The 6,000-nt window shown below is 45.8% G+C and overlaps 1 long non-coding RNA gene across 1 annotated transcript; it reads left to right on the top strand.

The window, feature by feature from the left end:
* Nucleotides 1-491: 491 nt before the first annotated feature.
* LOC102411738 lies at nt 492-4,931 on the top strand. Its single transcript, XR_003103063.3, has 2 exons — nt 492-855; nt 3,909-4,931. It is a non-coding gene; the product is annotated as an uncharacterized LOC102411738 (long non-coding RNA).
* The last annotated feature ends 1,069 nt before the right edge of the window (nt 4,932-6,000 follow it).

Raw genomic sequence — 6,000 nt, 5'->3', positions numbered from 1 at the left:
AAGCTGTGCTCACAACCACTGAAGCCCACACACTGCGGAGACTATGCTCGGCAACAAGGAAGCCATTGTAATGAGAAGCCCGCACACTGCAACTGGAGAAGAGCCTCCACTCGCCTCAACTAGAGAAAAGCCAACGCACAACAATGAAGATCCAGCACGACCAAAAATAAATGAAACAAATAGATCAGTTCAGTTCAGTCACTCAGTCGTATCTGGCTCTATGGGACCCCATGGACTGCAGCACATCAGGCTTCTCTGTCCATCACCAACTCCCAGAGCTTACTCAAACTCTTGTCCGTCAAGTTGGTGATGCCATCCAACCATCTCATCCTCTGTCGTCCCCTCCTCCTCCCGCCTTCAATCTTTCCTAGCATCAGGGTCTTTTCCAATGAGTCAGTTCTTTGCATCAGGTGGCCAAAGTATTGGAGTTTCAGCTTCAGCATCACTCCTTCCAATGAATATTCAGAACTGATTTCCTTTAGGATGGACTGGTTGAATCTCCTTGCTGTCCAAGGGACCCTCAAGAGTCTTCTCCAATGCCACAATTCAAAAACATCAATTTAATTTAAAAAACTTTTATTATCCAGAAGTTACATCCATGCTTTGTAGAAAATTAGCATATATGTTAAAAAATGAGAAAATAAACCAGCATTTTCCTGCCACCCAGAGATTACTGTTAACAGCTAGACGTAAATTTCAGATTTTTTTTTGTATTATGTATTTTTTAACACAAATCATATATACATACATTGTGTTACTATAGTTAACAACCTTCCTCTTCTCATTTTGGTCAGGTGTCATCTCCTATAATACCCAGACAGCCTCCAACCTCTTTGTCATTTTAAGGCAGACCAGGTGAGACAAACAGGCCATCTGCATGTGAAGGCAGATCCCTGTGAGGCGGATGCGCCCCTCCGGGGTCTGTAATGGGCCCTTCCTCCCCAGGGCACCCTGCCCTCTACAAAGCGGTGGTGGGGCCTGGCCCCTTGCCCTCCTGGGACTAAGCCTTGGGGGAGGGTGATGGCAGAGGGGACACAGAGAAGGCTGAGCCCCTGGGCGCTGCATTCAAGGCCTCTCCACATGTTTGTGCCCCGAAAGTAGGCACCTCTCTTGCTGCTAAGACCTGAGTTGCCCCCCTAATACCCTGGGGGCCCTGAAGGGGGGAGGGGAGAGGAGGTGGAGACATATGTGTCAAAGGTGGTAGGTGGTGGGGGGAAGTAGAAAAAACCTGAGCTCAAGGCTATAGAGCTAGCTGCCATGGTGCAGAGTCCAGGGGAGGGTCCGGGCCCCTTCCTGCCTTAGAGGTTCTCTGTGCAATTACACGTGTGAGAAAGAGAAAGAATGTGTTTTCTTGTGGAATCTGTATGAGTTTGGGGTTTGTATAAATGTGAGGGCACGGAAACCTTACATAGGGCAGGGCTGCAGATGTATTTCTGCGTGGCGGTGGTGAAGTCGTGCTCACACATCTGGATGTATCTTGCCCATTTTCAAGAGTGTGTGTTTGTGAGAACACTTGTGAGCCAGTGCCTGCACTGGTGTGTGTGTGAGAGAAAGAAAGAGCGATTCCATGCAACTGTGGCAGTGTCTGCAGTGGGAAGGGCTCAGGGAAAGGCTCTGCTGTTTCAAGCTAGTGAGCCTGTGCCGCTCCACTTGCTCTCTGCGCGTGCATGTGAGTCCGCGTGTGCTCCAGGTTTCCTGCTATGGTCTGTGCACCCCTCTGCCTGGGTCCCTCTGAAGCCTTCGCTTCCTCATCTGTAAAATGGGGACACCAGGTCACTGGGTGCCATTGTGATTCTGATTACCTTATTCCCTCTCTACTACTGACCTTCTGTCCAAACACTGGCCAGTCCTTTCTGCTCCAATCAATCTGACAACACCCTGGGGAACATATGTATACCTATGGCTGGTCCATATTGATGCATGGCAGACACACCAACACAATATTGTAATTATCCTTCAATTTAAAATGTTTTTTAAAAAATTGACAACACCTTGATTTTTAAGTCTAAAACCTGCTTCTCCTAATTTGCTCAGCAGCTATTAATATTTGCTAATCACCCTGGATTCCAACAGGACATATTTTCCATGAATGAAAGAGCTATTCAGGGACTGGCGCGGGGAAATGCCCCCATGAGATGCTGACCCGTGCGCACTCTGTAAAAGCCTCCAGCTCTAAGTGTTGAGACCCAAACATGCAGCACAGTCAGTGGGAAAAGTTGCAACTGGCGGGGTGGGGGAGGTTTTTTTTCCTTCCTTAAAAACAACATTTTGTGTTCAATCTGTGTCTCTTTTAAGCCTCACAAGATGGAGATGTCCTAAAATAAGAAATTAAACAAGAAGGGAAATCCCATTATCTGTCTTCTTAATCGGTCCCTCAGGATTCCATAAGGACTCCCTTCCCAGTCACTGTGTGGTCCAGGCCTGAGAACACCCAGCTCCCCCACCCACCCCCCGCGGCCCACGCCCACCCACCACCCAGCCAGGGAAGCAGTTTCCCAGGATTCACATGGTAATGAAGGCATCCATCTTCTCCCAGACACACACTGGGCCCTCCGACCCTCCCAGGCCCCTGCACAATGGTCCCCAGTGCAGAGGCCCCACCACCTGTTGGATTTTCCCAGGGAAGTGTGGGAGAGAGTGGAGGAGAAGAGCCTCTTGCTCCCAGCCCCCAGTCTACTGGCCCCCTGGACCTGGGAGTCAGACAGTGAGAGAACTCACGTCCTCGTCACCCCCTGAGCTAACTGCATCCTCAGTTACCTCATCTGCAAAATGGAGGTGGTGGTACTCAAGTCACAGTGTGGCTGGAAGGATTCCGTTGGGAACGGTGTGACGTGAAATGCAGACAAGTGGGGAGTGGGGTCAGTGATAAACGCTCAGTGATCACTACCACTTTACGTGGGACCAGGCGGGATGAAGCATATTGCAGTACTGTCACAGAGCATCGCAATCCTGTGGGTAGAACAGCTAAGACCACTTATAGAAGAGGACACTGAGGCCCAGGAAGATGGGCTTCATGCCAGGAGCACCACAGTTCCCAAAGCCACAGAGCCATGTATCGAGTTTGCCTCACCCCAGAGCCTAAAATACTAACCACTACTTTGGATCATCACCATCATCATTATCATCACAGTTATTGACTTAGGTGGTAATCCTGGCAAAGGCCACCTGAAAGTCCCTAGGGAAGCTAGGAAGGGTGGGAAACCTAAATATTACTCATCTATGTCTCCCCAGGACTTGGCCAGAGCCTGGCACACAGTAGGTGATTAATAACTGAGGCCTGCATGAGTGACATAACTGAGAAACAAAACACACAGCTTTATATTCTGGGTCATGGAGTCGGTTTCATTATCTTTTACTTTCTCTTGAGCATCTACTACAAAATGCTCATGAATAAATGATTTCCTCAAATAAATGCATAATTCCACCTTGCGGTAATAGAGGCTAGGGCAAAGAGGAGGAGGGCATTCAGAGCAAGTAACAGAAAATAAAAATCACTGCCTCTGTAAGCAGAATCCTAGAAATCCCTGGACCACAGCACCTCCTTCCCACCCCCCAGTTACGCTCCCCAGTGCAGAAACTGCCTCTCCTGTACCCTGCCCGGATCCCATCCCCACTTCCTTAAACATTCAGAAGGAATGTCTCTATGTGTTTACAGGTAGAAGGACAGAATTAAGGATGACTTTATTTTGCTTAAGTTGAACTATATGTCTGTCCAACTTCTCTATAATGAATATGTATTATTTAGGTTGGTGCAAACAAAATTGCAGTTTTTGCATTATTGAAATTTTCCACTTGATATTGGAATACATTTTCAATAAACGTGGTTATGTTATACATCATCTTAATACACATTTCTCACTTTGTTTTTTTGCTAATAACTTATTACTGTTTGTTTTTATTTATTTTAGACTATGGAAATGATGTTAGACAAAAAGCAAATTCGAGCAATTTTCTTATTTGAGTACAAAATGGGTCGTAAAGCAGCAGAGACAATTGGCAACATCAACAACACATCTGGCCCAGGAATGCACAGTGAAATGGTGATTCAAGAAGTTTTGCAAAGGAGATGAGAGGCTTGAAGATGAGGAGTGCAGTGGCTGGCCGTCGGGAGGTGACAACAACCAATTGAGAGCAGTCACTGAGGCTGATCCTCTTACAACTACACCAAAAGTTGCCAAAGAACTCAGTGTCAGCTATTCTACGGTTGTTCAGCATTTAAAGTAAATTGGAAAGGTGAAAAGGCTTGGTAAGTGGGTGCCTCATGAGCTGACTGCAAATCAAAAAAATCATCATTTTGAAGTGTCATCGTTTCTTATTCTATGCAACAACAACCAACCATTTCTCAATTGGGATTGTGACCTGCAATGAAAAGTGAACAGCATACAGCAACCAGCAATGACCAGCTCAGTGGTTGGACTGAGAAGAAGCTCCAAAGCACTTACCAAAGCCAAACTTGCGCCAAAAAAAGGTCATGGTCACTGTTTGGTGGCCTGCTGCTGGTCTGATCCACTGCAGCTTTCTGAATCCTGGTGAAACCATTATATCTGAGAAGTATGCTCAGCAAATCAGTGAAATCACCAAAAACTGCAGCCGGTATCAGTCAACAGAAAGGGCCCAGTTCTTCTCCATGACAACACCTGACCAAAGGTCGCACAACCAAAAGTTGAAGGAATTGGGCTACGATGTTTTGCCTCATCCGCCATATTCACCTGACCTCGGCCAACGGACTACTACTTCTTCAATCATCTTGACAACTTTTTGCAGGAAAAGTTCCACAACCAGCAGGATACAGAAAATGCTTTCCAAGAGTTCGTTGAATTCTGAAGCATTGATTTTTATGCTACAGGAGTAAGCAAACTTCTTTCTAGTTGGCAAAAATGTGTTGATTGTAAAGGTTCCTGTTTTGATTAATAAAGATGTGTTTGAGCCTAGTTATAATGATTTAAAATTTGTTGTCCATAACTGCAATTACTTTTGCACCACCTAAACATCATTTTTGCTGTTCTGTCCCTAAGTTGTGTCCAACTCTTTGCGACCTCACTGACTGCAGTATGCCAGGCTCTCCCATCATCCACTCTCCTACAGTTTGCTCACATTCAAGTCAGTGATGCTATCTAACCATCTCATCCCCTGCCAACCCCTTCTCTTTTTGCCTTTAGTCTTTACCAGCATCCAATGAGTCGACTCTTCACATCCCAACCAAAGTATTGAAGCTTCAGCTTGCCAAAGTACTGAAGCTTCAGCTTCAGCATCAGTCCTTCCAATGAACTATCATTTTAACCAGCCTTAATACATGAAATACATTATTATGAAAAAACAAATCATGTAGAAGTACATGTCAGAGAAAGAGGAAGGTCCACTTTCAACCTGAGTCAGAGACCTGATCCCACATCCCAACCCCAGAGACAACCCCTACACAGTCTGCTGGAGTAACTGGGCATTTTATTTTATTTATTTATCTTTGGCTGCACTGAGCAACATGAGGGAACCTGGGATCGAACCCATGGCCCCTGCAGTGGAAGCTTGGAGTCTTAACCACTGGACCATCAGGAAAGTCCCTCTCTGGGCATTTAAAAGTATACTCTAGGGAAACCCTGAAAACATTATGCTGCATAAAAGAGACCAGTCACAAAAGACCACATATGTATGATTCCATTGATAGGAAATAACCAGGAAGGTAAATCTATAGAGACAGAAGGTGGATTAGTGGCTGCCAGGGTCTGAGAGGTAGCGGGGGGAATGGGAAGTGACTTGCCAATAGATTTCTTTGGGGATAATGAAGATGTTATAAAATTAATTGTGGTAATCACTGCACAACTCTATGATATATTAAAAACCATGGAGTTACACACTGTAATTTTACTTTATTTATTTTAGGCTGCGATGGGTCTTCGTTGCTGCATCTTCATTGCTTTTCTCTAGTCGTGGAGAGTGGGGTCTACTATGTAGTTGTGGTGCTCGCTTGGGCTTCTCATCGCCCTGGCTTCTCTTGTTGCAGAG

This window comes from Bubalus bubalis, chromosome 14 (genome assembly GCF_019923935.1).
Source record: "Bubalus bubalis isolate 160015118507 breed Murrah chromosome 14, NDDB_SH_1, whole genome shotgun sequence".
Taxonomy (NCBI): Eukaryota; Metazoa; Chordata; class Mammalia; order Artiodactyla; family Bovidae; genus Bubalus; species Bubalus bubalis.
Note: the sequence above shows the minus strand (reverse complement) of the source record. Positions and strands in the feature narration are given on the sequence as shown.